At 44.3% G+C, this 27425-nt stretch overlaps 1 long non-coding RNA gene and 2 other non-coding genes across 3 annotated transcripts in view; 1 reads left to right on the top strand and 2 right to left on the bottom strand.

The window, feature by feature from the left end:
* The window catches only part of LOC124798670, a 296490-nt gene that overhangs the window by 51983 nt on the left and 217082 nt on the right, over positions 1-27425 (bottom strand). The gene's annotated exons all lie outside the window — the stretch shown is intronic.
* On the bottom strand, positions 15456-15530 carry Trnal-caa. Its single transcript has one exon. It is a non-coding gene; the product is annotated as a tRNA-Leu (tRNA).
* Positions 21298-21372, top strand: Trnas-cga. The gene has a single exon. It is a non-coding gene; the product is annotated as a tRNA-Ser (tRNA).

A 27425-nucleotide genomic window follows, 5' to 3' on the forward strand; every position in this document is an offset into this window, starting at 1 on the left:
ATAGAAACAAAATGGCTGGTAGGCAACCATTGGAAAACAAATAACCAAAGCAGTAAAATTCTCTGTTCTAAATGAAAAGTAGCGTACACAAGCGCTAATATAGCTACATGCCTAGAACTTCACAAAGAAGAAACATTTAGTGACAACGTATTCGAACAACAAAATAAAGTAAAAATGTGTGTATAAATAAATACAACCGAAATGAATGAGTGCCGTGGTCCTATCCAGCATAACAACCAGAACAGGCGATGTGTAACATTTTATTTACAACAGACAACAGAATGTTGAAATGACCTGATGTCACTGGCCGAACCTAAAATTGTACCCATAAGCATAATTATAAACAGCTACGAGTACATATTTGTAATGTAGATACTAAGAAGTCGAGGGTAGAAGGGATATGGATTTGTGAGAGGGGGTAGATAAAAATAACGTCTTCACAAACAGGCACAGAAGAGAATAGAGATATTGACACAACAAAGTGCCACGGATACGATAGATGAAGTGGGGTGGCAGTCATTAAAACAAAGGCGTTTCTCGCTGCGAAAGGACCATTTGATAAAACTTCCATCACTAGTCTCGATGTGTGAAAATATTGTGTTGCTGCACACCTACTCAGGGCAAAATTATGATCATAATAAAGTGAGAGTAAACAGAGCTTCCACGGAAAATTTGTGTGTTCGTTTTCCCGGCGCGCTGTTCGGGAGTGGACCAGTAGACGAAAGCTTGAAGATATTCGATGAATCCTCTGCCAGGCTCTTAACTTTGAATTGCACAGCAATTAAATTGACGTAAACAAAGACGAACCTGTGGAGCTCGATAACAATGTCGAAAAAAGTTTCAATGCTTTCCGAGAACATCACGTTAAGAACGTAAAGTTAAAATTTCGACGACCTGCCACGCACACAAATTATAGAAATGGCCATCCGCACAGATGCAGCTTTTCGTACCCAAAAATCACCGTTTTCCGAGTTTTCTCAGCAAATGCTCAGCTGCCTAAGGTCCACACTAGACCACGACTACTGCAAAATAACCAGCCGATTTGCTCTGTTTGCCTGAGCTGGAAGTTGCTTGTAGTATTTCAATTCCAACCCTTTACTGTTGGATAACTACAGTGCGCTAATGGTATACAAACGGTCGCTATGCCAAGATCTACTCAAAACAGTGAGGCCCTTACCTCTTTGCTCAATAGAACACGACATGTGACCGGATGAAAATCCGCATACTCGAACACTGTTGTTTGGAACGTAAGTGCAGAGACCTAAAAATACGGCCGAGTAACGCGTCCGCACGAATACGTGATTCGAGCTGCATGCGGCCCGTGGGTCGCAGTATCACAAGCACTGTGCTTGACGGTTGTGACAGTTCCGACGGGGATCGGAAATGATTCTCGCTAGCTAAACGACATACAACTGCAGTAGCGTTCCTCTAACAATGCTCTCTAAATCTGGTCTCAGAGTCTTCCCCACATAATACAATCACATGATCAGCGTGTAATTTCGTTAACGGCTCACGTCAAAAATTTATCCACAATTCGTTTACTGAAGTGCGTTGGAAGGAATTGAGTTTCCTTTGATTACAGGAACCGATCTCTACAAAACAGGCCTGACTATGAAATGGAAGCTTCATTAATGTTGTCATCAATTGTAACAGGGCTGGATGCATGTAAATAAAAAAAACGCTTTACCTGTATTACTAATAAACTCTTCCGTAAACCCACCGTCCATAACTATTTCCACAATTATATCTATTTCTCTGTCCATGCAGTCTGCATCAGGATTTAGTTTTGCAAGTATGAATAATGCTGTATACCAAATGCTTGTTTGTATGTCCGGGAGTGTCACAAATCAGCGCCAATAATTACGTTTCTTGTGGTAGGTGTACTAAATGTATGTAAACCAAAGTCAGTAACTTCCCTTTTAACGTTCAGGTCAAGATGGCTGAGGCATCCATTTCCTTCTATTTCCACAGCACATTGGGTACCTGCATGCAACTTACTGTGCTCGTTGGCTAGGTTCATTACATCTAGCTCATCACCACTGAATTGGGGAAATACATCATCGAGTTATGTGCGATGGATAAGAATGTTATCAGTAATAGCATTGTTATTCTTAAAAACATTTTTTACTAAATCGTTTATAAAACTATCGGCCAAAATACCTGACATCGCCCATTCTAAGGCCATCTTTCTAAAAATATGTTTTACTCTTAAAAGTGAAATAATTACAAAAAGGAGAGAAACAGATTAGTTCTAGTAGTTATGGAACGTCAATGCTTCTAGGTGACACCAGAAATACATTGGTGTCCAAAACTAAAGCAACGAACCACAATTCCCTCGTTTTGTGTCTCAATCACCGTATAATCATACAGATTGTCAACGGATGTCCGTACAATCGTGTTCTGCAAGGAGAATGGCATCTCGGTCAACGGACAACAGTGTCAACGATTACATCAGGGCACCTATCAAATGGTGTAATGTTTCCCGGCTAGTCCCACATCCACAATCGTTGTGTATGCAGTCGCGGACATTGCTGTATGGCACAAAGAAGACACCTACGTTAAGAAGAATGGAGGCAGGACAGTCCCAAAATGATGAGGCCCGATGGCTTAATGGGAATCTTTCTGTCTTCTATCGGATACGGCACAACTTATAGAGACCGAAACAGTACCCCAAAGAGCAGGGAAGGACCGACCACGTGTGATATCTGAAAGAGAAGACCGTTATTTGGATGTAAGGGCATGACAGTACCACCTCAGTACTGGCATCTGCACTCGCAGCATCCACTGGAGTTGTGTCAAGACAAACAGTGTGGAGAAATCTTCGGTAGAGTGGCCTTCAGTGTTTGGGACCTGCTGTATGTGTACATGTGGGCGGTCGAACAATGAGCCACTGTTCTTTTCACAGACAACTTTCGATTTTGTCTAGAGAGTGATTCTAGACGCATTCATATCTGGAGGGCACGTAGAACACGATTTCTGGACCCAAACATTATGCAAAGAGACAGATATCCAGGACGATTACTAATGTAGTGGGCGGGGATTATGTTGACCACATGGACACTTCTTGATGAAATTGTATGGGTGATTCGGCAAGATTGACCTGCAGTCAGGTATCGTGACTAGATCTTGGGACTCACTTGTGGTTGTTGCGAGGTGCTTCGGGCACTGACTTCGTAGCGATGGCCGGTAATGCTCGACCTCATAAAGTAAGTGCTGTTGATGTTTTCCTTGAAACGGAAGATATTGCACGCATGGCATGGTTGGTTGCTCTCCCGACTTGAATCTTTTGCTGCAAGTCTTGCGTACACTAGGGAAACAGTTTGCATCATGTCAGCAATCACCAACCACTCCTCAAGACGTTCGAGCAGTTCTCCACTCTCCAGGAAGAATAGGCGTTATCGCCTCAACATGAAATAGACGTCATAATTCAAAGCATGCGCCTTCGTTGTTATCCCTATATTGCTGCCAGAGGTGGTCACACTCCATAGTAAGCACATTAAACAGTTGTCAGCAAGTGTGTGCAGATCCGTTAAGCCGGAAAAAACAAAGAACGCTTTTGTCTACCTTTTTCCACATTGCACTTGTTTACGATCTGTATTCTGTAAATAGTTTCTATTTTACTATTACTTGTTTATACTGTTTTGTGGCAAAATCTATACAACCTTACTTAATTTACGTTTGTTGTTTTAATTTTGTACACCATTGTGTATCTCCAACACTCCTTTGTACTAGAAGGTTTTAATGTACAATTTGTCGTATCTCGCCAATCGGAATGTTAGTGTAAGGGTTGGTAATAACAAGGAAGGTAATAATAGCCTTTTGTGGGATGGTGGTGTCACTGAGAAGCACTGTAATTTCGTAGCTATTTTATACATCCCTATTTTCAGTAAATGTTAATGCAGCTTTCAGCTTTGCATGGCAGAAACTGTTGACAAAGTAATTAGGTCAACGACTACCATTCACAATAATCGGAAAAATAGGATGGCTCAGTTTATGTAACATAATCTGTGAATAAAGGGAGGGAATTTTAGCGTTCACTAGAACCTGTCTGCTTTTAGTATCATATAACGCAAACAGAAAATCTTTGAAGTGGGTATTTTCTGACTTTAAGGATGCTATTATTATTATTATTATTAAAATTCTACTGTTTTCAAAATGCAATCCGAATTTGAAGTATAGACTGCAGAGTAGCCCTTGTCAGCCCTCATGAGAATGGCGTTATATTCATGTAACATTTTATTCATCCTACTTGCTGTCGCCGGTAGGGAAACAAAAAAACGTCCCGAAAGTGAAGCTTTATTAAGAGCTTTATGAGCAGCGACTACACTTTAGGTTTTCTAGGGTTGGGAAATTTTACACATTTCACAGACACATACTGCCACAGCTACCACTCTTTTAATAATCTGTTCATACTTTTTTGCTGGAAGACTAAAATTTACCCCTTTATTTTAGAGAGTATTTTCTTCAGTTGAATTTTCTGACTTTAACAAGTTTACGACTCTATCCGCAAAAGGGTGTTTTATGCGGAGCTACTGGTACTGAGTTAACTAGAGTACGATGAGCGCCGGCCGGAGTGGCCGTGCGGTTCTAGGCGCTACAGTCTGGAGCCGAGTGACCGCTACGGTCGCAGGTTCTAATCCTACCTCGGGCATGGATGTGTGTGATGTCCTTAGGTCAGTTAGGTTTAATTAGTTTCAAGTTCTAGGCGACTGATGACCTCAGAAGTTTAATCGCATAGTGCTCAGAGCCATTTGAACCAAGTACGATGAGCTGTAAGCGCATGCAATTTTTCGGAAATGCCTTCTACTAATGCAAAATTGGTCCCAGTTTAAAAAATCACAAATAAGATTCATTAGTTCACTAAGAACATATTCTGAAAAGACATACGGTAACTGCTTACAAATTACAGTACCCGTAAAATCTGACAACTGTGTGGCACTGTGTACCATTTACATTTCACTTTTCACAAAGATACGTTAACATTTGTCTTTGATACGTCATATGTACAAATATTAGCTATTTAGCTTTAAGCTACCGTATTTAGAAATAGTATCACTACACATACATTTCCTGTTGAAATGAGTTTTCATTTGACTAACCAATGTTTTTCTTCTAAGAATGAAAAACAGTTTGACCTCCTGAACAGCGCTGCACGGCATAAAATAACATAGCAGTGACAATGTCACGAAGAAGGTATGCGAGTATTCTGAACCAGTCGCTGCAGGAAAAGTCATTGGCAGTCAAAACAACTTTATTAATCGAATGTTACGGGTTTTAGGAATACAAACGTCTCAAAAATGAGATCGACAGGAAGTGCAAAATGGCTAAGCAGGGATGGCTAGAGGACAAATGTAAGGATGTAGAGGCTTATCTCACTAGGGGTAAGATAGATACTGCCTACAGGAAAATTAAAGAGACCTTTGGAGAGAAGAGAACCACTTGTATGAATATCAAGAGCTCAGATGGCAAACCAGTTCTAAGCAAAGAAGGGAAGGCAGAAAGGTGGGAGGAGTATATAGAGGGTATATACAAGGGCGATGTACTTGAGGACACTATTATGGAAATGGAAGAGAATGTAGATGAAGAAGAAATGGGAGATAAGATACTGCGTGAAGAGTTTGACAGAGCACTGAAAGACCTGAGTCGAAACAAGGCCCCGGGAGTAGACAACATTCCATTAGAACTACTGATGGCCTTGGGAGAGCCAGTCACGACAAAACTCTACCATCTGGTGAGCAAGATGTATGCGACAGGCGAAATACCCACAGACTTCAAGAAGAATATAATAATTCCAATCCCAAAGAAAGCAGTTGTTGACAGATGTGAAAGTTACCGAACTATCAGTTTAATAAGTCACAGCTGCAAAGTACTAACGCGAATTCTTTACAGACGAATGGAAAAACTGGTAGAAGCGGACCTCGGGGAAGATCAGTTTGGATTCCGTAGAAATGTTGGAACACGTGAGGCAATACTAACCTTACGACTTATCTTAGAAGAAAGATTAAGAAAAGGCAAATCTACGTTTCTAGCATTTGTAGACTTGTAGAAAGCTTTTGACAACGTTAACTGGAATACTCTCTTTCAAATTCTGAAGATGGCAGGGGTAAAATACAGGGAGCGAAAGGCTATTTACAATTTGTACAGAAACCAGATGGCAGTTGAATGAGTCGATTGACATTAAAGGGAAGCAGTGGTTGGGAAAGGAGTGAGACAGGGTTGTAGCCTCTCCGCGATGTTATTCAATCTGTATATTGAGCAAGCAGTAAAGGAAACAAAAGAAAAATTCGGAGTAGGTATTAAAATTCATGGAGAAGAAGTAAAAACTGTGAGGTTCGCCGATGACATCGTAATTCTGTCAGAGACAGCAAAGGACTTGGAAGAGCAGTTGAACGGAATGGACAGTGTCTTGAAAGGAGGATATAAGATGAACATCAACAAAAGCAAAACGAGGATAATGGAATGTAGTCAAATTAAATCGGGTGATGCTGAGGGGATTAGATTAGGAAATGAGACACTTAAAGTAGTAAAGGAGTTTTGCTATTTAGGGAGTAAAATAACTGATGATGGTTGAAGTAGAGAGGATATAAAATGTAGACTGGCAATGGCAAGGAAATCGTTTCTGAAGAAGAGAAATTTGTTAAGTGTCAGGAAGTCGTTTCTGAAAGTATTTGTAAGGAGTGTAGCCATGTATGGAAGTGAAACATGGACGATAACCAGTTTGGAAAAGAAGAGAATAGAAGCTTTCGAAATGTGGTGCTACAGAAGAATGCTGAAGATAAGGTGGGTAGATCACGTAACTAATGAGGAGGTATTGAATAGGATTGGGGAGAAGAGAAGTTTGTGGCACAACTTGACTAGAAGAAGGGATCGGTTGGTAGGACATGTTTTGAGGCATCAAGGGATCACAAATTTAGCATTGGAGGGCAGCGTGGAGTGTAAAAATCGTAGAGGGAGACCAAGAGATCAATACACTAAGCAGATTCAGAAGGATGTAGGTTGCAGTAGGTACTGGGAGATGAAGAAGCTTGCACAGGATAGAGTAGCATGGAGAGCTGCATCAAACCAGTCTCAGGACTGAAGACCACAACAACAACAACTACGGGTTTTAGCATTTGACATCATCAGATATATATTAAAACAATATTAATTACGTAACTACATCTGAAATAAAAATGAATAACGAAACCATATAGTTAAAAATATTACAATCATGGCCGTGCGGTTAATGGCGCTGTAGTCTGGAACCGCAAGACCGATACGGCTGCAGGTTCGAATCCTGCCTCGGGCATGGATGTTTGTGATGTCCTTAGGTTTAACGAGTTCTAAGTTCTGGGGGACTGGTGACCTTAGCAGTTGGGTCCCATAGTGCTCAGAGCCATTTTTTTCCCATTACAAACATAAGAGTATCCTAAACGTCAAGAATCCAATGAACATAATAGTTACATTTCGTACTGGTAACAACCATGAGTTGATTGACACCAGATTACTGACCATTCCACGATGATACAGAGTTGGAATACTAGACGGCGTTTCAAACATGGACATGGGACCCTGCAGCGTCATCATATGAATAACTTATGATTAACAATGGGCACTATACTAAGAGAGTATAACGCAGTTACATGAAAATGAGAAAAGTTTACGAAAGATAAAAGTGACGTAAAACGATGACACAGCGTAATTCGTAGCATTCTTAGTGTGTACTTGCAAGTATGACACTAAGTGGAGACAGTCGTATTTGGTGGTATATAAATATAACACATAGAATAATTACAATAATTGCAAAATTACAATAATTGCAACAAAAATAATCATTTTATTCAGATGACAAGCACATAACAAATAGCCTAAAAGTTTCAATTCTTTGCCCTTTTTAAATGAAAACTAACGTACATAAGCACTAATATAGCCACATGCATTGCTCAGCTAAAAAGAATTTCACATTTAGTGCCGATACATTAGGGCAACAAGACAAAATAAGCAATGTTTTTAGGAATATGTGTAACTCAGACAGGCGAAGTGGCGCTATCTAGCATAATAGCCAGCACCGACGTAGTGTAACAGCTTATTTGTAATACACAATACAAGATTAAAGCGACCAAATATCACCGTCCAGCACCAAAAATAAAAGCCATAAATATAACTTCAAGCTGTTATAAGCACACATGTAACATTTAAATAATGAAATGGTGAAGGGATGGGGGAGAGGGGTCGTAAGAGGGTTTGGGAAAGGGTAGTTCAATAATCTCTTGACAGGCAGGCATAGGAGAGAGTCAAGATACTGGTACGAGGACTTTTTGGATAAGGCTCTCAACGTTTGTTACCAATACGGCGTGTAACTATTACGTCCATTAGTTACTCGTAGTTTCAGAATAACTTACCACAGAAAACGCCGAAAAGCGTAATATTGGATTAATAAAGTCTTTCTGCATTCAGTCAATTTCTTTTTCCTCAGAAACCTATTCAGCATTTTGCAGATTACATGTATTCGATGATGAAATAAACGAAGTGATGGTATTCTGATAAAGTGAAAACGAAATTACTCAAGTCGGACGAAGTATGGAAAGTATAAGAAGCAGACTAGAACCGGAAAGGACAGTATTTCTTGCCAAAAGATATGTCTCCATTTGGGGAAGAGATTTGTAAAATTATACGTTTGCATCACAGCACTGTATGAGAGTGGATTTAGGACTGTAGGAAACTCGGGAAGGAAGATCACTGAAGTGTTTCAGAGGTGATGGTACAGATCGAAATTGAAAATAATGTGGACTCATAAGGAAATAAGTGAATTAATTGCCATCAAAATCGGCAAACAAGGGATCATGTGCAAAACACGCCCAAGCAGATGAGCCATAGTGACAGGATATGTGTTAAGACTACAGGAAAAAATTGCAATGGTAGTTGAGGGACATGTACAGGGAGAAACAGCAGGGGAAGATACAGATTGAAATATTCAACAAATAATTAAGGCTATCAAGTGTAAGTGCTGCTGTGAGATGAACAAATTGGCACAGGAGCGTAATTTGTGTTGTGTCACATCAGGCCGGGTTGGACGATGATAAAAATGAAAAATCTATCGCCACCTATGTGATAACGTATTGACAGTACCGCATGTTAGCCCGATGTAATAAAAAACTGTAAACTAGGCCTCAGCTCTGCCATCTTACTGAAGGACGGTGTGTTGCCCATACAAAAAGCATTTCTAATGAATATAACTGGTACCTTTAGTTCAGCAAACCTAGAAATAGAATTTTCACGCAGTAAAAGATTCACATGTATGTTTTTATTTAAAGGTGTTTAACAGTTGCTTTGTCTGTAGATTAAAGCACACTTAGAACGACCACTTATAATAAGAAGAATGTATCCATCCTGAAGCAGTTTTTTGACCGCAAAGTACGCTATAAGTTTCGTTGAGTGATACTAGATGAATGGTACCAATGTGGCTACTCCCATGCATGAAAAGCAATACGGGCGATACCGTTGACGACCCGTGGCCACATCTGCTGCAGAGTTGGAATGCTGCGGTTCGCCTGCTTCTTTGAGCGGCCAAGCGAGTGCGGTTATCGACAGGCGATCAGTCGATGTTACACGCAGTCGACCTCGGCCGTATATCTCTATGAGGCCCTCCGCTTTCATGGCAAGTCCTTTCACAGCAAAGGCAGCCGAATGACGAATATTGAGCCACATCGGTCCTGTTCATGCTGACTTAATCGCAGCAATACATCCAACAGACTTCACCTGTTAGTCATTTCGAGCTCGTTCGCAGCACTGCGCAATTTACATTCATCAACGCCTCATGCAATATAAAATTTTCATTTAGTAGCCAATATCTGCGTAGTGTGTTGCAAAAGAGCGAGTTGCAGTTAACGTAGGTCACATACATATTAACACCACACCTCCTCATGGTCAATGTACACTGTCCAGTGCGAGCTACCAAGGACGAGAAATACCCATTTGTGAGCTTCGCCGGGTTGAGAAAACCATTTGCGACGTGCTACGCTTTCTCTCTATGCGCGAGATCGGGTGAAAAACACCGATTGGACTGGGTGATCACAATAATTTTAGTTCAATGTAAGTTGTCTAGTAAAACTATATGGCTCGAGCCCCCAACCGCTTCTGCACGAAAAAACAAAAAAACAAAATCGAAGAAAAGTTATCACCCAAGCACCTACATAGTATGTTTCCCCTTGGGGTTCCGTAAAATGTGGTAGGCTACATTAGGTCTTTGGGCTGCCAACCACGTCCGCTGCACTATCGCCAGTAATTTTAAGTTAATGTCAAGTTTATAAAAACAAATGTTAGCAGGCAGGAATAATTTTTTGTGAACACAACACAGTTTTAACTAATTGGAGTTTATTTTGACTTGTTCACGACAGATTTTAATGAAATACTGTTAAGTGTTCTTGATTTGACCTCAGATATTTACCAAGCCAGTTCAACAGCGCCACTCAAATATTAATCACAATCAGAGCAATTATTCACTTAATGTTCCTTTTAAAATAGCTGAAAGATGAACAAGATGAACAGTGTTCGAAGAGGAGAAGAATACTTCTAGAAAAATAATAATAAACCAAACACAACGCGATGTCCAATCGCAAGCTGAAATCACTATGTCCAACAGCGGTTGTTCAGAATTAAAGTTCGACACGACTTCGCGGTACGAATATTCTAAGTTTAACTCGTGCACGAAATTTTCTACAAGTCTCACAAACGCACCACAGAGAATTCTTCAAAGTCCAGCAGCACCCAACCGCTGAAAATCACAAGTTCCACGCGACTTCGCGGTCCGAAAATATTCTAAGTCCAATTCGTGCACGGACTTTTGCCAGTCACACGTGCTATCCCTTTCAACTAAAATGAATGACTGCTCCCACCCACAGAAAATGGCCGCCCTTAAAAGCCCTTGGTTTCAACACTCTGAAGTCAAATCAAGCTTGTTTAACATAAAATTTACTTTTACACTTTATATAGATACAATGAAATGCAAGTAACGCTTCTATTTAGACCGAAATTTTCCGCTGAATTCAGTTTCATCAGAATTTCTGTACGTTATTTTCATATTATTAAACTTTGTGTGTTCTTCATATAGAACTTTTCATTATTTAAAATACTTTCAGTGCGTAAATAACTGATATTATTATTGTATTACCTATTTCCGTATGTCTACTTCGCCGTACTGCCGCTATCTTTATAGTTACTATTTTTTATTTATCAAAATCCTGCATTTTTTATCACGAAAAACACATTCTGACTCCTCATTTGAATTTTTTGAACGTGTAAAAATGGTTCAAATGGCTCTGAGCACTACGGGACTTAACTTCTGTGGTCATCAGTCCCCTAGAACTTAGAACTACGTCAACCTAACTAACTTATGGACATCACACACATCTATGCCCGAGGCAGGATTCGAACCTGAGACCGTGGCGGTCGCACGGTTCCAGACTGTAGGGCGTAGAATCCCTCGACCACTCGTTCAGACCTTTCATTTGACACCTCGTTTGTAAAATTTTGTTAAAGCGTCTCCAAGATGTCCAATTTACAATCTTACTTAGTTATTGAAATATTCAATTTATTATAATTCAAAAACTACCAGGGTGACTGAAGGCGCGTTTATATTAGCACAACCAGCAAATTTTCTGCTTTAAAATGGGCCTACAAGCTCCTTTGTGCCACACTGGGATCAGGTTTGATATATTTCTACATCATACATTCATTTTATCTCTATGCTATAAGCGGCCCAGAGCCATGAGCCAGCGTGCCGGCCGTTGAGTTTCCCGTCACGTGGCTGGACGCGAAACCGACCGTACTCATTTTAAAGTACCGCCATCTGTCGGTCAAAGCCGAAACTAGGACGATTCCGCTGCTCTCAAGACGGCTGACACACCCATCTTAGATGTAAACATGCCAGCTTCTCGACTTCCACTTTGCCTCGATTTTTACTACAGAAACTGCGGTCTTCACATCCGCCCCCAAAGCCTGTCACTTCACACCAGTCACATTAATGAGACCAACGGCTACGTTTGATGTCAACGTGCGACAATCACAAACATCAGGGGGCAGCACTAGCAGTGAAGGGCATATAAAATCTGTCGCGAGTACGTGTACAGCAGTGCAGTCGTTATCGTAAAGCGGAATTGGAGCGATTTATGTTGTCGAAGCAGGCCTTCGGGCCAATGGTGGAAGCATTTCCGAAACAATTGGCCATACACAAGTCTTGTGCCGCCGTAGTTTAAGTACACAATGCAATGCAAAATGGCGCTACCCGAAACGGTCGCCAAGGCAACTGTGTTGCATCACGGACCATAGATGAAAGAGGTGAACGGCGACTGAGCAGATGTATACTGGCGATCAGACGTTCAATTGTTGAGCAACTCATCTCCCAGATGAACCAAGAGGCTAGCAACAGTGTCTCCTCAACATCCGTTCCGGAAACGTTGCTGCGTATGGGCTTCGCAACAGGCTCCTGGCTAGTGCAGCCATGCTGACTGTTGTTCACCGGCGACGAATGCTGGGAATCTGTACGCCAACACCGTAATTCGGTGTCCACAGTGCGGCGCCAGGTGGCCCTGTCAGATGAATAACGTTTCATCTTCAATTAGAAAGATCGCCGTTGGTGTGTACGGCCTTGATACAATTATCGGAGGGGTCCAGGCCGGAGAGTGGGGGGCGGGGGGGGGGGGGAGACCGTTATGTTCTGAGTGATTTCGTGATTCTGGATGGAATTATAGATTAATACTGTATCTATATTTGGGACCATGACCACCCCTATATGCGGATTGATTTTTCCACGGCCGGATGTCTTCTATCAGCAGTGTAACGCAACGTGTAACTACTCTCAGTGGAGTGCGTGTTTGGAAGGGCGCCTGGATGGGTTTATTGTCCTCTCTGGGAACCAAACTCCGAGGGCTGAAACCAAGTTGGCAACCTGTGAGACCATTTCGGTTGGGCTGTACCCTCCACGGAGCCCCAACCGAGAAACTTATCGCAGCTGGCAAAGGCACTAGAGTCAGCATGGCTCCACTTCCCTGTTGGTACATCCCGGAACGTCACTGTGTCTATTTCAGCCTTTCCACGCCGCAAAAGGTGGTCATTCAGGCTTTTGACGGTTGATAATATTAAAGTGACTAGACTGTGTGCTACGGAAACAAAAATCTAAAAGGCAATGTTGACGAAACATGCCTCTTCTGTGATTTTGACAACATTCCTATATATATATATATATATATATATATATATATATATATATACTGCTTAAAGTTATCCGTTACGTACTGAAGTACGCCGTGGCTTTATGTTCCTTGGGTTATTATTAAAAACAAGCACTTCTTAAATGTATTTTTACCAACTACTTTTCGATCGTCTTCCGACACGCCCTCAGATAAGGCATCTCAAGGTTACCGGCGAGAGAACCCTCCGATGTGTGGTGCTTGTGGCGTGCACATCACGGTGCACCACATTTTATTGGACTGCATTTTATTCGTTGACAAGCGGACTGCAGCGGATTTGCCGGCGGGTTTGCAGCCAATTTTATGCAATGATCAAACGAATGTGGTTCGCGTTTTAAAGTTCTGTGAATTGTCCTAAGTTTTTAACAAGATTTTGGGGCGATATTTCTAATGTGTCAACGTGATGACTGGCTCATCCAATCTTTTCGCAAGTGGTCAGCCAGTCACATTTCCCTGTGCTGTTCTTTTAGCTCTCTTGTGTTTTGTTTTCCCTCTGTTTCAATTTCTCGGTTGGCTATCTCGCCTCCACATTCGTTTTAAGGCATGTGAGACTGCCTGTGCGATAGACTCATTGTTTGGTAGTTTCGTGTGCATGAGTGTACGACAGTTTTCGTTCTTATCCACGTTCGTTTGTTATAATCGATGCCAGGGCGCTGATAACCTCACCGTTGAGCGCCAATAAGATCCCAAACCAGACACACACACACACACACACACACACACACACACACACACACACACACACACACACATTTCAAGGTTAGATAAGCCTCAGGATGGAAAACTAGTATCAGTATCTAGTCATGAAGTATTGCTCAGAAGTAATTGCAATTAAATAGCCAGAAGAAAATATTTTGTTCTAGTTGTCATGAGTAGAATCTTTAGCACTACCTCAGCGGTATTATAGGTGAGAGATACAGAGATATGTGTTGCATATCTTAACATTAAACGGAAAGTTAACGTCACATTTCACTATCAAAGTTAGGAAACTTAAAGAAAGTAGACATCGAATTTTCGCATGGACAAATCAAGCCCAACTAATTTCCTCTCAACAGTAAGAAGAGTACCTCCATGTAGTTCTCCAGTCAGCGAAATTCCAAGTAAGAGGAAGAAATGGAAAGAGCGAATGGCATTGCTGGCGGGAAGGTCACAAACGGTGAATTTCGGCCACTGAGTGCGAGTTTTATTGCGGTCGGCGCCAAATTGGGCGATTCGCGTGCCGATGATGAGGATGAAATGATGATGACACCACAACATCCAGAATGAGATTTTCACTCTGCAGCGGAGTGTGCGCTGATATGAAACTTCCTGGCAGATTAAAACTGTGTGCCCGACCGAGACTCGAACTCGGGACCTTTGCCTTTCGCGGGCAAGTGCTCTACCAACTAAGCTACCGAAGCAGGACTCACGCCCAGTACCCACAGTTTTACTTCTGCCAGTACCTCGTCTCCTACCTTCCGAACTTTACAGAAGCTCTCCTGCGAACCTTGCAGAAATAGCACTCCTGAAAGAAAGGATATTGTGGAGACATGGCTTAGCCACAGCCTGGGGGATGTTTCCAGAATGAGATTTTCACTCTGCAGCGGAGTGTGCGCTGATATGAAACTTCCTGGCAGATTAAAATTGTGTGCTCGACCGAGACTCGAACTAGGGACCTTTGCCTTTCGCGGGCAGGTGCTCTACCAACTGAGTTACCGAAGCACGACTCACGCCAGGTACCCACAGCTTTACTTCTGCCAGTACCTCGTCTCCTACCTTCCGAACTTTACAGAAGCTCTCCTGCGAACCTTGCAGAACTAGCACTCCTGAAAGAAAGGATATTGTGGAGACACGGCTTAGCCAGAGCCTGGGGGATGTTTCCAGAATGAGATTTTCACTCTGCAGCGGAGTGTGCGCTGATATGAAACTTCCTGGCAGATTAAAACTGTGTGCCCGACCGAGACTCGAACTCGGGACCTTTGCCTTTCGCGGGCAAGTGCTCTACCAACTGAGCTACCGAAGCACGATTCACGCCCGGTACCCACAGCTTTACTTCTGCCAGTTCCTCCTCTCCTACCTTCCGAACTTTACAGAAGCTCTCCTGCGAACCTTGCAGAACTAGCACTCCTGAAAGAAAGGATATTGTGGAGACACGGCTTAGCCAGAGCCTGGGGGATGTTTCCAGAATGAGATTTTCACTCTGCAGCGGAGTGTGCGCTGATATGAAACTTCCTGGCAGATTAAAACTGTGTGCCCGACCGAGACTCGAACTCGGGACCTTTGCCTTTTGCGGGCAAGTGCTCTACCAACTGAGCTACCGAAGCACGATTCACGCCCGGTACCCACAGCTTTACTTCTGCCAGTTCCTCCTCTCCTACCTTCCGAACTTTACAGAAGCTCTCCTGCGAACCTTGCAGAACTAGCACTCCTGAAAGAAAGGATATTGTGGAGACACGGCTTAGCCAGAGCCTGGGGGATGTTTCCAGAATGAGATTTTCACTCTGCAGCGGAGTGTGCGCTGATATGAAACTTCCTGGCAGATTAAAACTGTGTGCCCGACCGAGACTCGAACTCGGGACCTTTGCCTTTCGCGAGCAAGTGCTCTACCAACTGAGCTACCAAAGCACGACTCACTTCCGGTAACCACAGCTTTACTTCTGCCAGTACCTCGTCTCCTACCTTCCGCACTTTACAGAAGCTCTCCTGCGAACCTTGCTGAACTAGCACTCCTGAAAGAAAGGATATTGTGGAGACATGGCCTAACCACAGCCTGGGGGATGTTTCCAGAATGAGATTTTCACTCTGCAGCGGAGTGTGCGCTGATATGAAACTTCCTGGCAGATTAAAACAGTGTGCCCGACCGTGACTCGAACTCGGGACCTTTGCCTTTCGCGGGCAAGTGCTCTACCAACTGAGCTACCGAAGCACGACTCACTTCCGGGAACCACAGCTTTACTTCTGCCAGTACCTCGTCTCCTACCTTCCGCACTTTACAGAAGCTCTCCTGCGAACCTTGCAGAACTAGCACTCCTGAGAGAAAGGATATTGTGGAGACATGGCCTAGCCACAGCCTGGGGGATGCTTCCAGAATGAGATTTTCACTCTGCAGCGGAGTGTGCGCTGATATGAAACTTCCTGGCAGATTAAAACTGTGTGCCCGACCGAGACTCGAATTTGGGACCTTTGTCTTTCGCGGGAAAGTGCTCTACCTACTGAGCTACCGAAGCACGACTCACGCCCGGTACCGAAAGCTTTACTTCTGCCAGTACCTCGTCTCCTACCTTCCGAACTTTACAGAAGCTCTCCTGCAAACCTTGCATAACTTGCACTCCTGAAAGAAAGGATATTGTGGAGACATGGCTTAGCCACAGCCTGGGGGATGTTTCCAGAATGAGATTTTCACTCTGCAGCGGAGTGTGCGCTGATATGAAACTTCCTGGCAGATTAAAACTGTGTGCCCGACCGAGACTCGAATTCGGGACCTTTGCCTTTTGCGGGCAAGTGCTCTACCAACTGAGCTACCGAAGCACGATTCACGCCCGGTACCCACAGCTTTACTTCTGCCAGTTCCTCCTCTCCTACCTTCCGAACTTTACAGAAGCTCTCCTGCGAACCTTGCAGAACTAGCACTCCTGAAAGAAAGGATATTGTGGAGACATGGCTTAGCCAGAGCGTGGGGGAAGTTTCCAGAATGAGATTTTCACTCTGCAGCGGAGTGAGCGCTGATATGAAACTTCCTGGCAGATTAAAACTGTGTGCCCGACCGAGACTCGTACTCAGGACCTTTGCCTTTCGCGGGCAAGTGCTCTACAAACTGAGCTACCGAAGCATGACTCACGCCCGGTACCCACAGCTTTACTTCTGCCAGTACCTCGTCTCCTACCTTCCGAACTTTACAGAAGCTCTCCTGCGAACCTTGCAGAACTAGCTCTCCTGAAAGAAAGGATATTGTGGAGACATGGCTTAGCCACAGCCTGGGGGATGTTTCCAGAATGAGATTTTCACTCTGCAGCGGAGTGTGCGCTGATATGAAACTTCCTGGCAGATTAAAACTGTGTGCCCGACCGAGACTCGAACTCGGGACCTTTGCCTTTCGCGAGCAAGTGCTCTACCAACTGAGCTACCAAAGCACGACTCACTTCCGGTAACCACAGCTTTACTTCTGCCAGTACCTCGTCTCCTACCTTCCGCACTTTACAGAAGCTCTCCTGCGAACCTTGCTGAACTAGCACTCCTGAAAGAAAGGATATTGTGGAGACATGGCCTAGCCACAGCCTGGGGGATGTTTCCAGAATGAGATTTTCACTCTGCAGCGGAGTGTGCGCTGATATGAAACTTCCTGGCAGATTAAAACAGTGTGCCCGACCGAGACTCGAACTCGGGACCTTTGCCTTTCGCGGGCAAGTGCTCTACCAACTGAGCTACCGAAGCACGACTCACTTCCGGTAACCACAGCTTTACTTCTGCCAGTACCTCGTCTCCTACCTTCCGCACTTTACAGAAGCTCTCCTGCGAACCTTGCAGAACTAGCACTCCTGAGAGAAAGGATATTGTGGAGACATGGCCTAGCCACAGCCTGGGGGATGCTTCCAGAATGAGATTTTCACTCTGCAGCGGAGTGTGCGCTGATATGAAACATCCTGGCAGATTAAAACTGTGTGCCCGACCGAGACTCGAATTCGGGACCTTTGCCTTTCGCGGGCAAGTGCTCTACCAACTGAGCTACCGAAGCACGACTCACGCCCGGTACCCACAGCTTTACTTCTGCCAGTAACTCGTCTCCTACCTTCCGAACTTTACAGAAGCTCTCCTGCGAACCTTGCAGAACTGGCACTCCTGAAAGAAAGGATGTTGTGGAGACATGGCTTAGCCACAGCCTGGGGGATGTTTCCAGAATGAGATTTTCACTCTGCAGCTGAGTGTGCGCTGATATGAAACTTCCTGGCAGATTAAAACTGTGTGCCCGACCGAGAATCGAACTCGGGACTTTTGCCTTTCGCGGGCAAGTGCTCTACCAACTGAGCTACCGAAGCACGACTCACGCCCGGTACCCACAGCTTTACTCCTGCCAGTACCTCGTCTCCTACCTTCCGAACTTTACAGAAGCTCTCCTGCGAACCTTGCAGAACTAGCACTCCTGAAAGAAAGGATATTGTGGAGACATGGCTTAGCCACAGCCTGGGGGATGTTTCCAGAATGAGATTTTCACTCTGCAGCGGAGTGTGCGCTGATATGAAATTTCCTGGCAGATTCAAACTGTGTGCCCGACCGAGACTTGAACTCGGGACCGTTGCCTTTCACGGGCAAGTGCTCTACCTACTGAGCTAACGAAGCACGACTCACGCCCGGTACCCAAAGCTTTACTTCTGCCAGTACCTCGTCTCCTGCATTCCGAACTTTACAGAAGCTCTCCTGCAAACCTTGCATAACTTGCACTCCTGAAAGAAAGGATATTGTGGAGACATGGCTTAGCCACAGCCTGGGGGATGTTTCCAGAATGAGATTTTCACTCTGCAGCGGAGTGTGCGCTGATATGAAACTTCCTGGCAGATTAAAACTGTGTGCCCGACTGAGACTCGAACCCAGACCTTTGCCTTTCGCGGGCAAGTGCTCTACCAACTGAGCCACCGAAGCACGACTCACGCCCGGTACCCACAGCTTTACTTCTGCCAGTACCTCGTCTCCTACCTTCCGAACTTTACAGAAGCTCTCCTGCGAACCTTGCAGAACTAGCACTCCTGAAAGAAAGGATATTGTGGAGACATGGCTTAGCCACAGCCTGGGGGATGTTTCCAGAATGAGATTTTCACTCTGCAGCGGAGTGTGCACTGATATGAAAGTTCCTGGCAGATTAAAACAGTGTGCCCGATCGAGACTCGAACTCGGGACCTTTGCCTTTCACGGGCAAGTGCTCTACCAACTGAGCTACCGAAGCACGACTCACGCCCGGTACACACAGCTTTACTTCTGCCAGTACTTCGTCTCCTACCTTCCGAACTTTACAGAAGCTCTCCTGCGAACCTTGCAGAACTAGCACTCCTGAAAGAAAGGATATTGTGGAGACATGGCTTAACCACAGCCTGGGGGATGTTTCCAGAATGAGATTTTCACTCTGCAGCGGAGTGTGTGCTGATATGAAACTTCCTGGCAGATTAAAACAGTGTGCCCGACCGAGACTCGAACTCTGGACCTTTGCCTTTCGCGGGCAAGTGCTCTACCAACTGAGCTACCGAAGCACGACTCACGCCCGGTACCCACAGCTTTACTTCTGCCAGTACCTCGTCTCCTACCTTCCACACTTTACAGAAGCTCTCCTGCGAAACTTGCAGAACTAGCACTCCTGAAAGAAAGGATATTGTGGAAACATGGCTTAGCCAGAGCCTGGGGGATGTTTCCAGAATGAGATTTTCACTCTGCAGCGGAGTGTGCGCTGATATGAAACTTCCTGGCAGATTAATACTGTGTGCCCGACCGAGACTCGAACTCGGGACCTTTGCCTTTCGCGGGCAAGTGCTCTACCAACTGAGCTACCGAAGCACGACTCACGCCTGGTACGCACAGCTTTACTTCTGCCAGTACCTCGTCTCATACCTTCCGATCTTTACAGAAGCTCTCCTGCGATCCTTGCAGAACTAGCTCTCCTGAAAGAAAGGATATTGTGGAGACATGGCTTAGCCACAGCCTGGGGGATGTTTCCAGAATGAGATTTTCACTCTGCAGCGGAGTGTGCGCTTATATGAAACTTCCTGGCAGATTAAAACTGTGTGCCCGACCGAGACTCGAACTCGGGACCTTTGCCTTTCTCGGGGAAGTGCTCTACCAACTGAGCTACCGAAGCACGACCCACGCCCGGTACTCACAGCTTTACTTCTGCCAGTACCTCGTCTCCTACCTTCCAAACTTTTCAGAAGCTCTCCTGCGAACCTTGCAGAACTACCACTCCTGAAAGAAACGATATTGCGGAGACATGGCTTAGCCACAGCCTGGGGGATGTTTCAAGAAAGAGATATTCGCTCTGCAGCGGAGTGTGCGCTGATATGAAACTTCCTGGCAGATTAAAACTGTGTGCCCGACCGAGACTCGAACTCGTGAAGTTTGCCTTTCGCGGGGAAGTGCTCTACCAACTGAGCTACCGAAGCACGACTAACGTCCGGTACTCGCAGCTTTACTTCTGCCAGTACCTCGTCTGCTACCTTCCAAACTTTTCAGAAGCCCTCCTGCCCGCGAAAGGCAAAGGTCCCGAGTTCGAGTCTCGGTCGGGCACACAGATTTAATCTGCCAGGAAGTTTCATATCAGCGCACACTCCGCTGCAGAGTGAAAATCTCATTCTGGAAACATCCCCCAGGCTGTGGCTAAGCCATGTCTCCACAATATCCTTTCTTTCAGGAGAGCTGGTTCTGCAAGGTTCGCAGGAGAGCTTCTGTAAAGTTCGGAAGGTAGGAGACGAGGTACTGGCAGAAGTAAAGCTGTGGGTACCGGGCGTGAGTCGTGCTTTGGTAGCTCAGCTGGTAGAGCACTTGCCCGCGAAAGGCAAAGGTCCCGAGTTCGAGTCTCGGTCGGGCACACAGTTTTAATCTGCCAGGAAGTTTCATATCAGCGCACACTCCGCTGCAGAGTGAAAATCTCATTCTGGAAACATCCCCCAGGCTGTGGCTAAGCCATGCCTCCACAATATCCTTTCTTTCAGGAGTGCTAGTTCTGCAAGGTTCGCAGGAGAGCTTCTGTAAAGTTCGGAAGGTAGGAGACGAGGTACTGGCAGAAGTAAAGCTGTGGGTACGGGGCGTGAGTCGTGCTTCGGTAGCTCAGTTGGTAGAGCACTTGCCCGCGAAAGGTAAAGGTCCCGAGTTCGAGTCTCGGTCGGGCGAACAGTTTTAATCTGCCAGGAAGTTTCATATCAGCGCACACTCCGCTGCCGAATGAAAATCTCATTCTGGAAACATCCCCCAGGCTGTGGCTAAGCCATGTCTCCACAATATCCTTTCTTTCAGGAGTGCTAGTTCTGCAAGTATCGCAGGATAGCTTCTGTAAAGTTCGGAAGGTAGGAGACGAGGTACTGGCAGAAGTAAAGCTGTGGGTACCGGGCGTGAGTCGTGCTTCGGTAGCTCAGTTGGTAGAGCACTTGCCCGCGAAAGGCAAAGGTCCCGAGTTCGATTCTCGGTCGGGCACACAGTTTTAATCTGCCAGGAAGTTTCACCGCAACATCCAGTCCACGAGCGGAGAAAACCTCCAACTCGGCAGGGAATCTAACCCAGGTGCGCTGCATGGGAGGCAAGCACGTTACCATTCAGTTAAGCAAGCTGACGCAAGAGGAAGAAACAGTATGCCTTATTATCGAGAGAGCAGAGGAGTCACATCAACTGAAATACATTCTTCGTATTGGTTTGTAGGTACTGAACGATAAAAACAATGTTATTATCTAGCGCTCTATAACACCCATGACGATACGACAAATTAAACTAAGTTCGGAGTACTGAAGATCTACAGTGACATCTAAAGGCCCTCCTGTCATCACTTCAATGGAAATGAAGCCAGGTCGGAAGTGATGAAGGCAAAACATCATTTAGGAAAACAGTGCGAGAAACGAAACAGTTCTTGTTCGGATCAAGGAAGAATAGATATCTCAGTCCAGAAACATTCTAAGAACGAAGGTTTCCGTCACGTACACTGAAGTTGAATTCTGACATCATTTTACGGAAACGTCTAGCAGAAGTTAGAAGCGAAGGAGACAAATAAGGTCGTGCGGTAGCGTTCTCGCTTCCCACGCCCAGGTTCCCGGGTTCGATTCCCAGCGGGGTCAGGGATTTTCTCTGCCTCGTGATAGCTGGGTGTTGTGTGCTGTCCTTAGGTTAGTTAGGTTTAAGTAGTTCTAAGGTCTAGGGGACTGATGACCATAGATGTTAAGTCCCATAGTGCTCAGAGCCATTTGAACCATTTTTGAGATACATAACTCGTAATTCGATGCTACGGAGTTCTGGAAAACATTAAACTACGAAACGAGGAATTAATGGAACGAGTAACCGACAATTTTATTCTTTGAAGCTCCAAAACTAAAAAACAGCAGGTTTACGAGAACGTGGGGAAAAGCAATGCCTCTGAATTTTTAATGTAAATGCCATTAATGTTTTTGAGTGAAACAACGTTCTTAACATTGTACATCTTTAATTTTCATGCATATTTGCAGTCCTCTACCTTCAGAAGGCTCTGGACTGTGGAGTGTAACATGGCGATGTGCAACATAACTATGTTGGTGCGTGAGGAACAGCTTGTTGTGATCGAGTATCTAATTCTAAGAGTTCCACACATGAAGCACCCTCCCTTTCAGCATGGTTCAAATGGCTCTGAGCACTATGGGACTTAACATCTGAGGTCATCAGTCCCACAGACACAGAACTACTTAAACCTAACTAACCTAAGGACATCACACACATCCATGCCCGAGGTTGGATTCGAAACTGCGACCGTAGCAGCAGCGCAGATCCGGAGTGAAGCGCCTAGAACCGGTCCGCCACAGCGGCCGGACCCTCTTCAGCATGACAGTGGCAGTACACACACAAGCGTTGCAACAATCCGATGCCTTGGGTTCACTGTCATCCATCATTCCCCATATATTCCCGACTTGACCCCATCCGATTTTCATCTGTTACCAAAACGTAAAGAACATCTTTGAGCACTTCAACTAGATAGTAATTCAGCAGTGCAAGCAAAGGTGAGTTTGTAGCTCCGTCAACAAATCCAAACATTCTACAGTGACGGTATAAACAAACTGGCCTCTCTCTAGGAGAAACGTGTTCTTCGCTAGCTTCATTATTTTCAGAAATACATGTGTAGACATGAAGAGTAAAGATGTAGAATGTTAATGACGTCTGTTGTACTTAAGTAGCTTTAAGAGTTTTCAGATACAAAATTCAGAGGCAGTACTTTTAAATACGCTCCGGTAGCTATATGTGCTCAACACACCTATTTCATAGATTGCATAGTAAGAAACAACAGAGTGGATTCCTCTTGGAGTAGCAATGATTAGCATCTGTAAAGGAGATTACTAACGTGGTGAGTGCTTCAGATGTGTAGATATTGACGTATTAGCCTAAAATAAGTGAGGAGGTAGGACGAAATCGCAACATACAAGAGATTGGTGACTTAAGAACATTTTGCCTTGCAAACCATTCAAATATTAGGTCCTGATTGAGGCAATAGTAACACTAATGTTTCTTACCAATGATTCTTCCTGTTGGGATGCTGCGCTGTCGTTTAAGGTCTGCTCTGAAATAAAAAGAAGCCATTAGCAAGCCTAGTTTTGCGCAATTCCTCTCTGAAGGAATGCAGAATCGGTTGCTGGGCTGATTACTGTTGATATGCAATGCCATCAGAGTGATTGTATTCGAGGCACGTACCTCAATGCCTGGTATGTTGAACAGCCTCATTATTGCGCATACGGAATGTCCAACCCACGAAACACACACTACCGCACACCTTTAATAAATTTATCTAAATGTGGACTTGTTGCAAGTAGTACTGCCTCACGACAGTGGATTCTTACTGAAAGTTATTTAATTTGTGTCTATCGGTTAAATAATGTGGACGTCCAGCAAAAAGGGTGTGTGAATACCTAAGGGACCAAACTGCTGAGGTCATTCGTCATTAGACTTCCACACTACTTAAGCTAACTCTATACAACTTATGGTAAGAACAACACACACCCATGCCCGAGGGAGCACTCCAAACTCCGGCAGGAAGGACAGCGTAATCCGTGACATGGCGCCTCTAACCGCGTTGCCACCTCGGGCGGCAGACTTCCAGCAGAGGGACTCCTTTTTTTAGAGGTCCATTTCAAATTGCATTATTTTAATACGGTATTCTAATATGTCAAATAGTTCAACTTCACACGTAGGAACTTCAGAAATAAGTTAGTCTGTTCGTCTCACGTTAAGACCACTGCCGAAATACAGTGTATCATTGTCATGTTCCTGGTGTCTTGCATAAATAGCTGTGGTGCGGTACGGAAAGGCGGTGCATCGCATTGCGCCATTAAAGTGGTGCTTCAACTGGAAAAATACTCCATTGATTACACGGGACAATGAGATTCGCGTAGGCAAGAGGTCTAAATTGTGCACAGATTCACGTCGAAGTTATGGCTACGTATGGAACAGTAGCTAATTCGCGTCTAGCCGTGATTAAATGGTGACAATAATTTCACCAAGGCAGCACAGATCTGATTGACGCTGATCGGGAGGTCCACATCTTCCACTCAGCGACTTCCACATCTTTTCGGCAAGCTGGAAGAATGTCTGGGGAGGGGGTGGAGGGGAAAGGCTTTAAAAAAATTAGAATTTTCACACAGAGCTCGAATGGCTCTTGGACCATGGATGGATTCCTGTTGTGGAGAAACTGAACTACTGGGAAACCTGTCTAGCCATTGTTTACAAAGACATGATGACTATCTAGAAAAAACTCTTGCATCTGTGTCGTTTTGAAGGGTAGTGGACTGTCCAATAAAAGTTATTTGCCCTTGCCGTAATTGTGCGTAACATACTCCTTGATTTAAGCAGCTCTTTAAGTTTGTTTATCTAAATATAACAATTTTTTAATCGTTCTCAATCCGTCTTTAGATTAAAACATGTATTATGTGTAAAAGAAGGAAGTAAATAGCATTTTTAGAATTAACTTGAAAATGTCTCAGTACCTCAAACAGAGCTTTTCTCAACATTTTCTAACAATTATGATACCAGCACGAAACTGAACGGACTCGCATTGACTTATTTTATACTTAGCCTCAGGAGTACACTTTCTAAGCGAAGTTGCATCCAAGGAGGTTAATTATTTATCTGACAGTACCCAGTTATAGGTACCTGTGGTCTAGGGGTGGCGTCTTTGATTAGTAATCAAAACGTCCTCAGCCCCTGGTTCGAAATCACAGCGTAAAGTTTGATTAACAACCACCATTGGCGGCCGAAGACTTCCAGCTTAAGAAGTTATCCTCATCCTGCCAACGGCCTTGTCAAAGGAGGCGGGAGAGCGGACAGAGGTTCAGCGCACCCTTTTGTCCCAGGGGTGGGAAACTGTGCATAAAGGCGGAAGAATCAGCAATATTCAACGGCTTGACGGTGCAGAAGGCAATGGAAATCACTGCATTTAAGACACGTAACGTGTATCCAAAGGACATGTGGCCTGTAATTGAAAAGTGTCATGATGATCTCTCCATTGGTATCCGGAATAGTCCCCCATTCGAATCACTGGGAGGGGGCTGCCAAGTGGGAGGTGACCATGAGAAAAAGACTGAACAATCAACGAAAGGATAACGTCCTACGAGGCGCAGCGTGGTATGTCGGAAGCTTGAACGTGGTAGGGAAGCTAGAAAATCCGAAAATGGTAATGTAAAGGCTCAATCTAGATGTATCAGGCGTCAGTGAAGTGAAACGGAATGAAGATAAGGATTTCTGGCCAGATGAATATAGGGTAATATCACCAGGATCCGAAAATTGTATAATAGGATTAGGAATCGTTATGAGTAGAAAGGCAGGGAAAAGAGTGTGTTAGTGTGAACAATTCAGTGATAAGGTTTTATTATCACAATCGACAGAAACCGACACCGACAACAATGGTTCAGTACACATGCTGACGTCGCAAGCCGAAGATGAAGAGAAGGAGAAGGTTAAAGACACTGTTGAAGGGTAATTCAGTACGCAAAGAGAGATGAAAGTCTAATATTCGTGGTGAACTGGAACGCAGTTGTAGGGGGACGAAGCAGAAGACATGGTTACAGGAGAATTTGGGCCTCGGACTTGGAATGAGATAGGAGATAGACTAAATGAGTTGCTAATAAATTTCAGCTACTTAAAGCGAATACTCTGTTCAAGACTCAGAATACAAGGAAGTATACTTGGACCAGGCCGGGTTATACTATAAGATTTCAGTTAGATTTCATCATGGCCAGACAGAAATTCCGAAATCAGTTACTGGATTGTGAGGCGTACCCAGGAGCATGTACGTGGTATAGATCACAATGTTGTAGTGACGGCGAGTATGCTGAGGTTGACATTGTTTGGTGCCATAGGAACTTATTACAAATTTCAAAATTTGGAAAAGAAGAAGACAATAGTGAGGAAGAATCAATATGCAGAGAAGTGAGATGCGGAAGTACTAAGGAATAACGATATTCGCTTGAAGTTCTCTACGGATATAGATACAGCAATAAGGAATAGCTCAGTAAAAAAATGGTTCAAATGGTTCTGAGCACTATGGGACTTAACATCTGTGGTCATCAGTCCCCTAGAACTTGGAACTACTTAAACCTAACTAACCTAAGGACATCACAAACATCCATGCCCGAGGCAGGATTCGAACCTTCGACCGTAGCAGTCGCGTGTTTCCGGAATAGCTCAGTAGGCTGTACAGTTGAAAAGGGATGAACATCTCTAAAAAGGATTATCACAGAATTTGGAAGGAAAAAACACAGGTTCAAAGATGATAACTGCGAATAAATAATTGGTAACAGAAGATATATTTCAGTTTATCATTGAAAGGAGAAAGCAGAAACCCAGGAATAGAGAAATACAAGTCGCTGAGGAATGAAATAAATAGGAATTGCAGGGAAGCTACGACGAAATGGATGCTTAAAAACGTGAATAAATTGAAAATAAAGTGATTGTGTGAAGAGCAGACAAGCATACAGGAAAGTCGAAACAATCTTTAGTGATATTAAATCCAAGGGGGGATAACATTAAGAGTGCAACGGGAATTCCACTGCTTAATGAAGAGGAGAGAGCGGAGAGGTGGAGAGACTACACTGAAATGCCTCTATGTAGTGGAAGATTTGTCAGATGTGATAGAAGAAGAAACAGGAGTCGATTTAGAAGAGGGTGGGGATCCAGTATTATAATCAGAATTTAAAAGATCTTGGAGGACTTATGATCAAATACTGCACAAGGAATACATAACATTCAATCAGAATGTCTAAAATCATTTGAGGAAAAGGCAACAAAACGACAATTAACATTGGTGTGTAAAATGTATGTCTGGCGACATACCATTTGACTTTCGGATTAATAAAAAAGCACTCCGTCTTCAGACCACGAGTGGCCAACCGGGACCATCCGACCGCCGTGTCATCCTCAGAGAGGATGCGGATAGGAGGGACGTGGGGTCAGCACACCGCTCTCCCGGTCGTTATGATTGTATTCTTGACCGAAGCCGCTACTATTCGGTCGGGTAGCTACTCAATT

Source organism: Schistocerca piceifrons, chromosome 5 (assembly GCF_021461385.2).
Source record: "Schistocerca piceifrons isolate TAMUIC-IGC-003096 chromosome 5, iqSchPice1.1, whole genome shotgun sequence".
NCBI classification, from domain to species: domain Eukaryota; kingdom Metazoa; phylum Arthropoda; class Insecta; order Orthoptera; family Acrididae; genus Schistocerca; species Schistocerca piceifrons.